Consider the following 15,535-nt stretch of genomic DNA (forward strand, 5'->3'; position numbering starts at 1 on the left):
ACACAACTTCCAAATCATCTCAAGTAGTTTTATTCCCCTGTTGAACATGTGAAAATCACTTGTACCTGACTGTCATTCAACTAAGTCATCAATGGTTGGATAACTTTTTTAAAGGTTTACAGCAGAAGTGAATTTTGAGAAAATATTTGGAAACTCTTCCACTTGTGTATGTTCATTTTATTATGTTTCTCATGAGTCTGTCTTTCTAGGTTGATTATTCTTTGGGCCAAAACTCTGTTTTTGGAAAGAGACTAGCATATTTTGGATGCAACCGTGTCTAAATATTAATAATAATAATAATTAAGGCTGTCAATTTATGTCTGTTAACTCATGCGATTAACTAAAAAAAAATTAATCGTGATTAATCACACTTATAACAGTAGAATACCAATTGAAATTTATTAAATATTTGTGAACGTTTTTCTGCATTTTCAATATTGGTTTCAATTACAACACAGACTACAAAGTGCACAGTGCTCATTTTATACTATTATTTTTTATTACAAATATATGCACTGTAAAAATGATAAACAAAAGAAATATTATTTTTCAATTCACCTCATACAAGTACTGAAGTGCAATCTCTTTATCATGAAAGTGTAACTTAGAAATGCAGATTTTGGGGGGGGTTATGCAACTGCACTCAAAAACAAAACAGTGTAAAACTTTAGAGCCTACAAGTTCACTCAGTCCTACTTCTTATTCTGCCAATAGCTAAGACAAACAAGTTTGTTTACATTGACAGGAAAACTGCTGTCTGCTTCTTATTTACAATGTCACCTGAAAGTGAGAACAGGCATTTGCATGGCACTTTTGTAGCTGGCGTTGCAAAATGTTTACATGCCAGATATGCTAAACATTCGTATGCCCCTTCCATGCTTTGGCCACCATTCCAGAGGACATGCTTCCATGCTGATGATGCTTGTTAAAATAATAATGCACCAATTAAATTTGTGATTGTACTCCTTGGGGGGAGACTTGTATGTCTCCTGCTCTGTTTTACCAGCATTCTGCATATATTTCATATTATAGCAGTTTCGGATGATGACCCAGCACATGTTCGTTTTAAGAACATTTTCACAGCAGATTTGACAAAATGCAAAGAAGGTACCAATGTGAGATTTCTAAAAATAGCTACAGCTCTCGATCCAAGGTTTAAGAATCTGAAGTGCCGTCCAAAATTTGAAAGGGACGAGGTGTGGAGGATGGTTTAGAAGTTTTTAAAAGAGCAACACTCTGATGCGGAAACCATAGAACCCAAACCACCAAAAAAAGAAAATGAACCTTCTGCTGGTGGCATATGTCTCAGATGATGAAAATGAACATGCATCAGTCCACACTGCTTTGGATTGTTATTGAGCAGAACCCTTCATCAGCATGGACGCGTGTCCTCTGGAATGGTGGTTGAAGCATGCAGGGACATGTGAATCTTTAGCGCATCTGTCACGTAAATATCTTGCAACGCCAGCTACAATAGTGCCATGTGAACGCCTGTTCTCACTTTCAGGTGACATTGTAAACAAGAAGCAGGCAGCATTATCTCTGACAAATTGTAAAACCAACCTTGTTTGTCTGAGTGATTAGCTGACCAAGAAGTAGGACTGAGTGGACTTGTAGGCTCTAAAGTTTTACATTGATTTATTTTCAAATGTAGGTTTTTTGTACATAATTCTACATTTGTAAGTTCAACTTTCATGATAAAGAGATTCCACTACAGTACTTGTATGAGGTGAATTGAAAATTACATTTTTTTTTGTTTTTTACAGTGCAAATATTTGTAATCAAAATAAATATAAAGTGAGAACTGTACACATTGTATTCAGCATTGTAACTGAAATTAATATATTTGAAAATGTAGTGAACATCCAAAAATATTTAAAATAAATGGTATTCTATTGTTGTTTAACAGCGCGATTAACCACGATTAATTTTATAAATTGCGTGATTAATTCCGATTAATTCCATTTCTGCAGCTTCACGTTGGAGTTCATTTTTGAAGTGAAGCTGCAGAACTGGAATTAATTTGCAAATTGGATACCATCAGATTAGGCCTGAATTAAGACTGGGAGTTGTTGGGTCATTACAAAACCTAAATTTAATTTCCCCAATACTAAGTTCTCCCTACTATTACTCACACCTTCTTGTCAACTGTCTGTAATAGGCCACTCTCTTACCACTTCAAAAGTTATTTTTCCACCCTTGGTATCCTGCTGTTAATTGAAGTATCTCTTTAGACTGACCTCACACTTGGTAAAGCATCCCCCATCCTTTCATGTATTTATACCTGCTCCTGTATTTTTCACTCCATGCATCTGATGAAGTGGGTTCTAACCCACGAAAGCTTATGCCCAAATAAATCTGTTAGTCTCCAAGGTGCCACAAGGACTCCTTGTTGTTTTTGCTGATACAGACTAACACAGCTACCACCCTGAAACCAGTTCATATTTGTCTTTACTCATACTATATTGAGTAGTAAGGACTTTATTTAAATCTGATCTGATTAAATAGCATATCAAAAACTATGACAATAAGAGATTACGCTGAGCCAAAAACTACCTTAAGATGGAGTTAAGGTTAAGAATTCATAGCAGTAATTTAGGGTAAAATACTTCACAGGGATGTTGTAATTATCCTCAAAACAAGCAATAGAAACTCAAGAAAGTCATAGTTAAAGTTCCATTTAAAAAAAATCAAAACCTGTTAAAAGTGTGGAAATCCTCAGGTAAGGCACTCAAGCAATCTTACTTTGTCCTGTAGCAGGCAATAACCACATCATTATGGCTAAGAAATTGTGGTTTGGTATCTGTGGTCCTATATTAGATTAAACTGATTAGTAAAGATATTAGAGTTTTCTTTATTTTGAACTCATGGGATATGGTGGTCCTAAGCTGCTCCTGCAGAGGGAGAATTCTCCCATAGCCAGTTGTGGTTCCTTTATGTCCCCTATGTGCCACTAGCGTGGCGTACAGGAGCTGGGATCAGAATTGGGCTTCATGTTTTTGTTGAGTACTTTATAGGTGCTATGTGTTTGTGGGATGGCTGAGTGGAGAAAGAAAATATGCGACTTTCTAGGCAAAGCTGTATTTTTTTTGGAAGAAGGAATGTCTGTGGGCAAAGAAATGAGACCACACGAGGGGCTCTGATTTTGTGGCCGGAAACGCTTTCTGAAGATTTAGGGTTGAATTCTGCAGCCTTTTATTATGCAATTTCCCATTAAAGCCAAGGGACAAATTCTGGGCTCCTTACATTTCCTCCATCCCCATCATGAAATGATCTAGCTTGGCTATTTAAGTGCAGGGAATAGGACCTTTGCCCAGGAGGGCTGGTCATTAGGGCTTACATACAAGAGGTAGCATTGGTTTAACTAATTGTACAATCCCATCCAACCCCCTGGGTACATACGCAGGCAGCTGCCCTGACCATACTGTTATTTTTAGGAGCTAGCTCAAGCACAGCTAGCATGTGTACATCTACCCGAGCTGGGAATCACCCCTCGCAGCTGCTGTATGGATGTGCTCTGTATGGGTAACTAACATCACGTTGGCACGTGTTCACATGACATCTGTGTGTGATGGTTTACGCGACTGTCCAGACTGAATAGACAACTTGTAGTAACAAAGGTTAATTATTTTCTTAAGATCCTATCCATGATTAAAAGAATCCACTGAAAAAATGTAGGAATTTCCTATGATTCATCAAAGCGTTTGCTCCCTTCCCACCTGCTCATCACTAGCCAACTTTTGTTTATTTACAAAACTTTTTCAATGTGTATACCTCTGCAAAAGCGATTATGTCTGCTTCACAAGGATGTATCAGACATTTGCTTGTAACAAGCAAGCTCATGAATACATTTATATAGTAGGAACATTTAAAATGATTACTAAAATGTAATTAATTACTATGGATGCAGAAAGATTTTATTAGTGTCAGGTCACACTGCCATGTCATGAAACTGAATGCATGAATGAAAAACAATTGCAAATGTTATTTAAAAGGTGGTGGTGGGAAAATGGAAAACATAACAGTGGAAACCCCCCAAAAGGATTGCCACAAAGGCATGGAAAAAGTTGCTTCAGGTCTCAAAGTATGTATGAAATAAGAAAGTGGGGGGAAAAAATAGGAATGTGAGTCATAACAGGGAACCCTGTTTATTTCAACTAAAACTACTTTACCAAGTATTAAAAGTAAATCACATTACAGATGTCTCTTCACTTCACTCTTGCATCATAAAAGTGACCCATTAAATTTTTGTTTTCATGCTCACTATTGCCAATGTGATATGCACTTCATTTATAGTAAATAAAACACTAAGCCCATTAATGCTGCATAAAGTGGTAGTGGTTTGATCCAGTTTCCTCTGAAGCAACAAATAAACTAAATTGCCAGGTGTGTTCATATGAATAGCAGATAAGTAGAATTCTCATTTTCATATCTCCTGAGGGGAAGGTTCATAAGAGCAGGCAAGGTGTGGGTAAGAATTGTCACAGAAGCCGTTTGTTTTAAACAAAAGTTTTACTTAAAATTGTTCAAAGATCAAAATAATGTCCCACCACCAAACTCAAGAGAAAAACAAATCTGTATCCCAGGCTCTCTGGTTATTCACTCAGTCATTCTTGTAAAATGTTCTGGGCGCTACTGCTGCTGTAACCTACAAATAACTTTCCCATTTTATATACTCAGTAAAAATAACCCTGCTTTTCAGAGCTCCTGCATCTACTCCTCCAAAAACCAGGGAACTGATTTCTCCTCATCCTAGAAATACTCACCAACAGCATGCCTGTAAAATGTGTGAAACCATTTATTCCCTATTGTGTTTGGGGTCTGAGTCCCATTTTTTTTTTGGTGCCAAGGTGGACCCCAAAGACTATTTCTGGGGGCTGGTACTCTGACCCCGCAATACTAGACATTCAACACCTGCTCCCCTTTTAACGTACTGCTTCCTCCCATAATTACAGACAGGTACAAAACTTTGTCACCTCACAATTTACCCTCTTTTCCAAATCATTTATGAATATGTTGAACTGCACTGGTACCAGTAGAGATCTTTGGGGGACCCTGCTATTTACCTCTCTCCATTGTGAAAACTGACCATTTTTTCCTAAACTTTGCTTCCTATCTTTGAACTGATCCATGAGAGGACCATCTTTCTTATCCAACGACTGCCTATTTTGCTTAAAACCCTTTGCTGAGGGACCTCGTCAAAGGCTTTCTGAAAGTCCAAGTATGCTATATCCACTGGATCAACCTTATTCACATGTTAGTTGACCCCCTCAAAGAATTCTAATAGATCGGTGAGACGTGATTACATTTTAAAATGCTGTGTTGACTCTTCCCCAACAAATCATGTTCATCTAGGTGTCTGATACTTCTGTTCTTTACTATAATTTCAACTAATTTGCATGGTACTGAAGTTAAGCTTACTGGCCTGTAATTGCTAGGATCATCTCTGGAGCCTTAAAAAAAAAAAAAAAAAAAAAAAAAGTCAGCGTTACATTAGCTGTACTGTCACCGAGTACAGAGACTGATTTAAGTGATAGGTTACATACCACAGATAGGAGGTCTGCAACATCATATTTGAGTTCCTTCAGGACTTTTAGGTGAATACCATCTGGCCCTGGTGACTTTTATTAATTTATAAATTATTCCTAAACCTCCTCTACTGATACCTCAATGTGGGACAGTTCCTCACATCTGTCACCTAAAAAGAACAGCTCAGGTGTGGGAATCTCCCGCACATCCTCTGCACAGAAGATCGGTGCAAAGAATTCATTTAGTTTCTTTGCAATGACTTGGTCTTCCATGAGTGCTCCTTTAGCATCTCAATCATCCAGTGGCTCCACTGATTGTCTGGCAGGCTTCCGTCTTCTGGAATACTTAAAAAAAATTGCTGTTAGTTTTTGTGTCTTTTGCTAATGGTGCTTCAAATTCTTTTTTGGCCTCCTAGTTACACTTTTATACCTAGTGTCAAGTATCAGGGGGTAGCCGTGTTAGTCTGTATCTACAAAAATAACAAGGAGTCTGGTGGCACCTTAAAGACTAACAGATTTATTTGGGCATAAGCTTTCGTGAGTAAAAACCTCACTTCTTCGGATGCATAGAGTGAAAGTTACAGATGCAGGCATTATATACTGACACATGGAGAGCAGGGAGTTACTTGGCAAGTGGAGAACCAGTGTTGACAGGGCCAATTCAATCAGGGTGGATGTAGTGATTACCCCCAATAATAGATGAGGAGGTGTCAATTCCAGGAGAGGAAAAGCTGCTTCTGTAATGAGCCAGCCACTCCCAGTCCCTATTCAAGCCCAGATTAATGGTGTTGAATTTGCAAATGAATTTACCTTATACCTTCAAGTCAGTGGCACTGCTATGGGTACCCGCATGGCCCCACAGTATGCCAACATTTTTATGGCTGACTTAGAACGCTTCCTCAGCTCTCGTCCCCTAGTACCCCTCCTCTACTTGCGCTACATTGACGACATCTTCATCATATGGACCCACGGAAAGGAGGCCCTTGAAGAATTCCACCTGGACTTCAACAATTTCCACCCCACCATCAACCTCAGCCTGGACCAGTCCACACAAGAGATCCACTTCCTGAACACTACAGTGCAAATAAGTGATGGCCACATAAACACCACCCTATACCGGAAACCTACTGACCGCTATACGTACCTACATGCCTCCAGCTTCCATCCAAGACACATCACACGATCCATTGTCTACAGCCAAGCCCTAAGATACAACCAAATTTGCTCCAACCCCTCAGACAGAGACAAACACCTACAAGATCTTTATCAAGCTTTCGTAAAACTACAATACCCACCTGGGGAAGTGAGGAAACAGATTGACAGAGCAAGACGGGTACCCAGAAATCACCTACTACAGGACAGGCCCAACAAGGACAATAACAGAACAACACTGGCCATCACATACAGCCCCCAGCTAAAACCTCTCCAGCGCATTATCCGCGATCTACAACCTATCCTGGAAAATGATCCCTCACTCTCACAGACCTTAGGAGGCAGGCCAGTCCTCGCTTACAGACAACCCCCCAACCTCAGGCAAATACTCACCAGCAACTACACACCACACCACAGAAACACCAACCCAGGAACCAATCCCTGTAGCAAACCTCGTTGCCTACTCTGTCCCCATATCTACTCTGGCGACACCATCAGAGGACCCAACCACATCAGCCACACCATCAAGGGCTCATTCACCTGCACATCCACTAATGTTATATATGCCATCATGTGCCAGCAATGCCCCTCTGCCATGTACATTGGCCAAACCGGACAGTCCCTCCGCAAAAGAATAAATGGACACAAATCGGACATCAGGAATGGTAACATACATAAGCCAGTAAGTGAACACTTCGATCTCCCTGGTCATTCTATTACAGATTTAAAAGTCACTATCATTGAACAAAAAAACTTCAGAAACAGACTTCAAAGAGAAACAGCAGAACTAAAATTCATTTGCAAATTCAACACCATTAATCTGGGCTTGAATAGGGACTGGGAATGGCTGGCTCATTACAGAAGCAGCTTTTCCTCTCCTGGAATTGACACCTCCTCATCTATTATTGGGAGTGGACTACATCCACCCTGATTGAATTGGCACTGTCAACACTGGTTCTCCACTTGCGAAGTAACTCCCTGCTCTCCATGTGTCAGTATATAATGCCTGCATCTGTAACTTTCACTCTATGCATCCGAAGAAGTGAGGTTTTTACTCACGAAAGCTTATGCCCAAATAAATCTGTTAGTCTTTAAGGTGCCACCAGTCTCTTTGTTGTTACTTTTATACTTGACTTGCCAGATTTTATGCTCCGTTCTATTTTCCTCAGTAGGTGTTGACTTCCATTTTTTAAAAGATGTTTTTTTGTCTCTAACTGCCCCTTTTACTCTGTTGGTTAGCCATGGTGGCATGTTTTTGGTCCTCTTACTGGTTTTTTTTATTATTATTTGGGAGTTGTGATAAAATTCCTCCTCTACCTTGGTGGGTTCTGCACTTTCTGGCAGATTTGTTCACCTCAGAGGTTTTTGGCAGTCCTCGGTTTGGCTCCTTTTGTTAGTGGCACAAACCTTCTGTTCACATGGCTAACCTCATCACTGGCCAGCATGGGGAAAAGGAGGAGAACAATCCCTCACAGTCTCTGCTGGCCCACCTAATGGGTCGGGGAACAGGCCAGAGACCTTCCCCTCTGGTGAAACCCACAGTCCAGATCAACTCCTCGAATATCAAATAGGGAGTTGGGGGGTTGGGGGGAACCCAGGCCCGCCCTCTACTCCGGGTTCCAGCCCAGGGCCCTGTGGATTGCAGCGGTCTTTAGTGTCTCCTGTAACAGCTGCGTGACAGCTACAACTCCCTGGGCTACTTCCCCATGGCCTCCTCCCAACACCTTCTTTGTCCTCACCAACGGACATTCCTTCTGATGTCGGATAACACTTGTACTTCTCAGTCCTCCAGCAGTACGCCTACTCACTCTCAGCTTCTTGCTTCCAGCTCCTCACACACACTTCACTAACTGGAGTGAGAGCCTTTTTAAACCAGGTGTCCTGATTAGCCTTAATTAATTCTAGCAGCTTCCCGATTGGCTACAGGAGTCCTAATTAGCCTGCCTGCCTTAATTAGTTCTAGAAAGTTCCTGAGTGTTCTGGAATAGTCTCTGTTATCTTACTGAGGGAAAAGGGACCTGCTTAACCTGGAACTAATGTATCTACCTTCGACCACCCTCTTGTAGCCATCTGGCCTGACCCTGTCACAGAGTACACATGTAGTTTGAGTCTCTATTATGATGTTTTAAAGTTTTCATGAAGCTTGCAGGCATTTCATTCTTGTGATTGTTCCTTTTAATTTCCATTTAACTAGCCTCCTCATATTTGTATAGTCCCCTTTTTTAACTTAAATGCTACTGTGGTAGGTTTCTTTGGTATTTCTCCCTCTACGAGGATGTTCAATTTAATTATATTATGGTCGCTATTAATTGAGCAGTTCAGCTATATTCACCTTTTGGACCAGATTCTGTATTCTATTTAGGATTAAACCAAGAATTGCCTCTCCTCTTGTGGGTTCCAGGACTAATTGCTCCAAGAAGCTGTCATTAATGGTGTCTAGACATTTTATTTCTGCATCCCATCCTGAGGTGACATGTACCCAGTCAATATGAGGATAGTTGAAATCCCCCATTATAGTTATTGAGTTTTCTGTTTCTGTAGCCTCTCTAAGCTCCCTAAGCATTTCACAATCACCATCAAGGTCAGGTGCTCGATAGTATATTCCTACTGCTATACTCTTATTCAAGCATGAAATTTCTATCCATAGAGATTCTATGGTAGTTTGATTCATTTAAGATTTTTACTATCATAGACTCATAGAACTGAAAGGGACCTCGAGAGGTCATCTAGTCCAGTCCCCTGCACTCAAGGCAGGACTAAGTATTATCTAAACCATCCCTGACAGGTGTTTATCTTACCTGTTCTTAAAAATCCCCAATGATGGAGATTCCACCACATCCCTAAGCAATTTATTCCAGTGCTTAACCACCATGACAATTAGGAAGTTTTTCCTAATTTCCAACCTAAACCACCCTTGCTGCAATTTAAGCCCATTGCTTCTTGTCCTATCCTCAGAGGTTAAGAAGAACAATTTTTCTCCCTCCTCCTTGTAACAACCTTTTATGTACTTGAAAACTGTTATGTCCCCTCTCAGTCTTCTCTTTTCCAGACTAAACAAACCCAATTTTTTCAATCTTCCCTCATAGGTCATGTTTTCTAGACCTTTAATCATTTTTGTTGCTCTTCTCTGGACTTTCTCCAATTTGTCCACATCCTTCCTGAAATGTGGCGCCCAGAACTGGATACTCCAGTTGAGGCCTAATCAGCATGGAGTAGAGGGGAAGAATTACTTCTCGTGTCTTGCTTAAAACACTCTTGCTAATACATCCCAGAATGATATTCGCTTTTTTGGCAACAGTGTTACACTGTTGACCGGGGCGGCTCTATGTATTTTGCTGCCCCAAGCACGGCAGTCAGGCAGCCTTCGGCGGCGCGCCTGCGGGACATCCGCTGCTAACGCAGATTCGACGGCATGTCTGTGGGAGGTCCACAGGTCCCGCGGCTTCAGCATACCCGCTGCTGAATTGCCGCCAAAGCCGCGGGACCGGCGGACCTCCTGCAGGCAAGCCGCCAAAGGCTCCCTGACTGCCACCCCCACAGTGACCGGCTGGCCGCCTCCCATGGCTTGCCGTCCCAGGCACGCGCTTGCTGCACTGGTGCCTGGAGCCGCCCCTGCTCTTGACTCATATTTAGCTTGTGGTTCACTATGACCCCCAGATCCCTTTCCACAGTACTCCTTCCTAGGAAGTCATTTCCCATTTTGCATGTTTGCAACTGATTGTTTCTTCCTAAATGGAGTACTTTGCATTTGTCCTTATTGAATTTCATTCTATTTATTTCAGACCATTTCTCCAGGTTGTCCAGATCATTTTGAATCCTATCCTCCAAAGCACTTGCAACCCCTCCCAGCTTGGTATCGTCCGCAAACTTTATAAGTCTACTCTCTATGCCATTATCTAAATCATTGATGAAGATATTGAATAGAACCGGACCCAGAACTGTTCCCTGTGGGACCCCACTTCTTATGCTCATCCAGCATGACTATGAACCACTGATAACTACTCTCTGGGAATGGTTTTCCAACCAGTTATGCACCCACCTTGTAGTAGCTCCATCTAGGTTGTATTTCCCTAGTTTGTTTATGAGAAGTTCATGTGAGACAGTATCAAAAGCTTTACTAAAGTCAAGATATACCATGTCTACCACTTCCCCCCATCCACAAGGCTTGTTACCCTGTCAAAGAAAGCTAGGTTTGACACGATTTGTTGGTTGGTTTGACATGATTTGTTCTTGACAAATCCATGCTGACTGTTACTTATCACCATATTGTCGTCTAGACATTTGATTGCTTTATTATTTGCTCCATTATCTTTTGAGGGAGTATCCCTGGCTCACTGTCTCTCTGACCTATTTGTCTATGGTCGATGAAAACCATTCCTCCAGGAAATGGGGAATCCTGCCCCATAGCTTCAGTTCTGGGCAGATGTCTACAAGATCTTTCTCAAAGTAAATTTTGGGGGAGGAGAAAGGGCTGAGGTCCCTCCAGACTATCCCCTGGGCCTCTATTCCACCGTGTTCCTTTGGGGAATCTGTCATACCTTTGCTGGTACCTCTGTGAGGATGAGGCATGAAAGAAGCATCTCTGTCTGAAGGCTGGTCTACACACTCTCCAGTGGGCACTTAGTGGGGCAGGGAGAGACTGTTTGGTTTGTGCCACATTGTCAGCCAGCAGCTTCTCCAGCTTTTCTCCAAAAAGGAGGAAGCCTGTAAACTTGGCCAAGCATAGGACCTGCTTAGAGTTAGTGTCCATCTTCTAGGGTCAGAGCCATAGCTGGCAGCTGGGTACATGGCTTGGGTAGAGAAAAGTATTGCATCCATTGAAGCGTTAGGTACAAATGCTGTTGCTAAGGAGACTTTTGTTAAAGTGGAGCCAGAGTCAGGGTGTTCTTTGTCCTTTAGGCTTGGAGCCCTTCCAGCCAGGAAAGGAGCTGCTCTTACAAAGCGGGTAGCTGCCAGGGACACTCAGAGGGTGGCCTCCATCTTTCTATCCTTGGGATCCTTAGGATAGAACTCCCTTCTGAGGGAATAACCATATCGCTGGCGAGGGATGCTACAGTGGCACCAACCTAGGGTATTTTGTAGCTGTTTTTCAGCACCATTGCATCTATTATCCATGACGTAAGTTCTAATGTAGATCAAGAACAGGAATTTTTGTGACACAAGGGTAGTTATTTTCCTAGTGTAGACAAGGTCTTTGAGAGAGATAAGATGAGTGAGATAATCGCTCTTATTGGACCATTTTCTGGTGGTGAAAGGGACAAGCTTTCGAGGTTACACAAACGTTACACAGAGATCTTCTTCCTCCTGAAGAAGAGCCCTGTCAAAGCTTGAAAGCTTGTCTCTCTCACCAAGAGAAGTTGGTCCAATAAGAGAGATTTTCTCGTCCCCCTTGCGTCTCTAACGCTATGTCTCCACAGCAACTAGACACCCTCGGCTGGCCCATGCCAGCCAACTCAGGCTTGCAGGACACGGGCTTCGGGGCTGTTTCATTGCTGTGTGGACTGTGCTGAAGCCTGAGCTCTGGGACCTTCCCATCTCACAGGGTCCTAGAGCCCGAGCTCCAGCCCAAGCCCAGAAGTCTACACGGCAATGAAACATCTCCGCAGCCTGAGCCCTGCGATCCTGAGTCGGCTGACATGGGCCAGCTGAGGGTGTCTAGTTGCTGTGTAGACATATCCTAATATCCTCGGACCAACAGGGCTACAACAACACGGCGTACAAGGTCTTTGAGAGCACTTTCACTTCAAACCCTCCAGCAATGTCAGGTGAATAGACCTTAACAATTCTGCAGAGTATTTTCATGGTTCCCCTAATTGGGAAAAGTCATATCCCATTAACATTTAAACAGGCCAGCTCTTGAGTGACAGTAATTTTCCTAACTACTGGTATGTCATAAGACCGAAAAGCTCTCCATTAGTCAGACAAATTCACAATTATAAACACATAAGTAAAAAAGTCATTGGTACAATATATGTCTATTACAGCCAGGAATAGACAGATTATTTATCGCCTGTCATGGATTGTGTCACAGAATTTCATAAACTCGCTCAGAATTTAAATTGGACTCATAAAGCTAATCCCTGGAAAATAAAGACACACTGATTTAGCATTTCAGCTGAATTGAATAAACTCTTATTATTTTTTCATTTCCCTAAATTATAGCAAATCTGTTTTTAACAGGGAGAAAGTTTCTAAGGATCTGAGGGTTGCAAATGGTGATTCCAATGAAATTCTTCCTTATCCCCATAAGGCCGTCACAAAGTAGCTTCTTTATGGAGTTATACAATCCTCTGCAGTTTTGAGATTGGTGTGAATAGGAGTTTTATAGACTGTAGAGGAGGTGAAACATTTGGGAAGGAAATGATGCTAAATGTTAAACTCAGCTACCACTCTGGAAATTGTTTGGCTGACAACCTGGTGCCAGGTAATCCAAAAGTATAGCTATCAGGGGAATGGGGAACTTCAGCACCCATTGGGACTGTCCTACACTAATGCAAATAAGAATACAAGGACATTTATCTCCTAAACACCAGCAGAATTGGCATCTCCTACTATCAGTTTGTCTAAGTATTTATACTATGCTCCTCACCATGGCTGCAGTTTGAATTAGCATATATCAGTGTAAATTTGATTCCTGACCCCAAAGAGCTAATCAAATTTGACAGCAATTTATGTTGAATTTACAGGTGAGTTGAATGGTTAATTATGTTATGGCTGCTCTCCAAAATCTTGGCGCACATTTGCTCTCTCAGGACTTCATACTTTAGGAATAACCCAGCATGCTTAGATAAGCACTGACCAGATGTCCCGATTTTATAGGGACAGTCCCGATTTGTGGGTCTTTTTCTTATATAGGCTCCTATTACCCCCCACCCCCTGTCCCACTTTTTCACATTTGCTGTCTGGTCATCCTAGCACTAATATAACATAGATTGTGACATACATGTTTTATGCCCCTCCCCCTTCTTCAAGGGGATTGAGACGCCATTAGAGTCAGTGAGTAGATGTGGGCTGATGTTTTTTCCAGAATGCTGGTGACAACCAGCATCGTGGGCCAGGCTCATGGCCACACTGGTGCAAACTGGCCACATTGGGCAGGGGAGGAATCCTCTTAAGTAGGGAAACCCTCTGGCCATGCAGCCCAGACAGCCTGCAAACTGGCCAAGATATGATCTAGTGCTGCAGAGTGGCAAAGATGCTGCCCAGTGTAGCAGCTGTGGCCAGGCAGAAGCGGGTGGGGTTAAAATGCCATTTTAGCCTACAGGTCCTCCGGCGTGGCTCCTCTGTCTTGTACCAGGTTGTTGCCTGTTGGTTCCAGACTTTGGCAGCTGCAAAGGTGGCTTAATACCACATTTGCCTCTTCACTGCTGGCCAGTATCTCGACCAGTTTGCAGGCTGTCTGGGCCTGTCTCTCCAGCTGATCTGGACTGGAAAATGCAAGTGGGTCCTTCAGTGGTGGGGTAAGACTGGAGTAAAAATGAGAGCAGGCTGGTGGGGGGTGATTATGGTGCATTGGGAGAAGCTATCAGAGAATATGGCTGATTATGGGACCCCCGACATGAGTGGGAGTGTTTGGCCATTTGTTAGCAAAGCTTGCAACACAGAGATCTGGTTAGATTTATGCAGTACAGCCCACATACTTGAACAGGCATTTGATTGTGTGGGGTTTCTTTTGGAAATCTGAAGAGGTAAAGAGTTTGTTCTGTTTTCTTGGTCACTGGCTGTTTTATGTCGTCTGGGATTTGCTTTTGTTGTGTTGTGTTTTATTGTGCTGGATTGTAATTATAATGGGAGACTGATATTGGTGTGTTTTATTATGTTTACACTGAAAATAAATAAATATTGGTTCTTTTAAGTAGTGGGGGGTGTAGAATTGTGGAAGACAAAGTAAACCGACCCATGTTACCTTCATCGTATTTGCCATTTTCCTGTTAAATTTCGTCCTTCGTAATACAAGTGAAGAGGCCAGAGGTATACAGTGGGAGTGTAACAGGGTGCTGCCTAGGAGAAACAAGCCAGCCCCCTGTTAGCCCTGTTCCAGAGGAAGAAGGGTATTAGTTGGACTGGCTGAGGGGCCACACCTTAATTACCAGAGTGGATCCACCTGCAGGCCTGGGTAGCCAGACTGCCCTATAAAGCTGGCTAAGAGACAGGAAGCAGGGGAAGACAGGAAAGGGAGGAGTGTGGGCTCTATATCCCTGCTGGCTGGGAAGTTAGTAGTCTCCCAGAGTGTTGGTCTCTGTAAATACCTGTAAATAATAGGTGGTGGGAATGGACACAAACAATGAAAGGACATGGGTGGGTGCACTTCCGTTGGTCTCTGACTGCATTTGTGGAGGGGCCGGTACTTTATCAGGGAGCAGACCAACACCCAAGCACAGCTCCTACAGCGGGTGGTGAGTCTTGCGGCGAGTGAGGGCACCCGGGCTCCGGACTGGGGACTATGCAAGATGAGCCCAGCAGATGACCCAGATGCATTCTTGGGGTCATTTGAGTGGGTAGCCACGGGCGCCAGGTGGGAAAGGACAGCATGGGCCCTCCGGCTTGTGCCATACCTGGTGGGAGAGGCTCAAGCCACCTGTATGGTGCTGAGTGAAGAAAACGTCTGGGATTATGGGACAGTACGGGCCACTATTCTAGACTGGGCGGGCCTATCAGCTGAACGCTACCGGCAGAAGCTGCGGGCTGCTCACTGGACGGCGGCCGTGAGGCCCCACGCCTTTACCCAGAGGTTAATGGACTGGGCGATCCATTGGTTACGGCCCGAGACACGAACCACGGCGGAGATTATGGACAGTGTGGTCATGGAACAGTTGTTACAAAGCCTCCCCGAGACAATACGGGTCTGGGTGAGG

The sequence above is a fragment of the Emys orbicularis genome, chromosome 2, assembly GCF_028017835.1.
Source record: "Emys orbicularis isolate rEmyOrb1 chromosome 2, rEmyOrb1.hap1, whole genome shotgun sequence".
In the NCBI taxonomy this organism is placed as follows: domain Eukaryota; kingdom Metazoa; phylum Chordata; order Testudines; family Emydidae; genus Emys; species Emys orbicularis.